Source organism: Branchiostoma belcheri, unplaced genomic scaffold (genome assembly GCF_001625305.1).
Source record: "Branchiostoma belcheri isolate BF01 breed outbred unplaced genomic scaffold, Haploidv18h27 scaffold20, whole genome shotgun sequence".
NCBI lineage: Eukaryota > Metazoa > Chordata > Leptocardii > Amphioxiformes > Branchiostomatidae > Branchiostoma > Branchiostoma belcheri.
In genome coordinates, this window is record NW_017803491.1 from 2,877,355 (window position 1) to 2,878,641 (window position 1,287).

Sequence of the window (1,287 nt, forward strand, 5' to 3'; positions counted from 1 at the left end):
TCGTCTCCAGGCGCACATGTCAAGCAAGGCTTGCTAATTGGATAAGCTGCCGTCACTTGAAGGTCAAATGAGGGCAGTTTATCGTACTTGCGCGAATCAGTGAACTTGTGTCAAATGTAAAATTAGTAAAACGTTTTATCTACGAAAGGCGGTTTGGCTGGCAACTATTAACGACATAATCAGCCTGCCTCTTCCATTTGCCTTGCTTGATTTGTGTCTAGATTTCCATTTCAATCGCCCACCAAATTATCATAAAAATACTTATCAATATAGATCACATCTTTCGTGCTTTGAAGGACGTTGCAACAGCTGCAACGTGTGGCATTTTTATCATAAATCTCTAGAAGAAAATAAAAAACGGGGGGGAGGTCTTGAATTGAAAGTAGAAACTACATCATTAACCTGTTATTGATCTATCCTCTACAGCCAGTAAGTTGACAATGAGCAGGACAATCTTGGCTGTGATCGGGGCCTGGCTGGTTGCGATCGCCGTGGCGGTACCACCACTGTTCGACATTGCAAGGTTGGTCCGCTAGGCGTCCCCACATACCTGTGAACAACCAGTGGTGATAGTAGCTGATAGTCACGTGCCCAGAATGTCACGTGGCTGAAGTAGTTGGTCACTTATTCTGAGGAAGGCTGTAGGGAGCTGCTGTAGGGGTAGTTGAAAATTCTCTAAATTGCAGTCTTTTTTTTTACTCCAACATTTCATGACTAGACACGGTGACAGCACACTCAAGTTATATCAACTTATTTTATGCCGCCACCAACGAAGGGGACGAATACATGACAAGACAATACTCAAGAAAGTCGTGTATTATTATTAAAAGTGCCTTTTCCAAGGGCACAAGATCGGTGGCATGTCAGGACTCGAACCCGGGACCACTTGGGCGAATCGAGCACGCTACCGCTACGCCACACGACCCCATAGTCTTTTTGTTTGAAGCTGTTTTACTGGATTGAAATTAAGATAAAATTTCCCCCTCTTTTTCACAAGGTACACGTACGAGCCGTTCGGTCTGTCCTGTACTATCGACTTCCGGGTCACGACCGTGGCTGACCTGGTGTACCTCATCTGCCTGATCGTCCTGTGCTACGTCATCAATGTCGTCATCATGGGAACCTGCTACTTCAAAATCATCAGGAAGTGAGTCAACCACCGGTTCACTTGTGTCGGCCGTGTCACACTCTGATATTGGCAAAAATTAGCAAATATCAAAACGCCTGCAATGATCTTTGTCCTGGCAGCCTGAATACGACCAGTGTTGACCATGCTATTAAATAATT

The 1,287-nt window shown here is 44.9% G+C and overlaps 1 protein-coding gene across 1 annotated transcript in view; it reads left to right on the plus strand.

Moving 5' to 3' along the window:
• The window catches only part of LOC109469140 (rhodopsin, G0-coupled-like), a 9,044-nt gene that overhangs the window by 3,489 nt on the left and 4,268 nt on the right, over positions 1-1,287 (plus strand). The gene's annotated exons all lie outside the window — the stretch shown is intronic.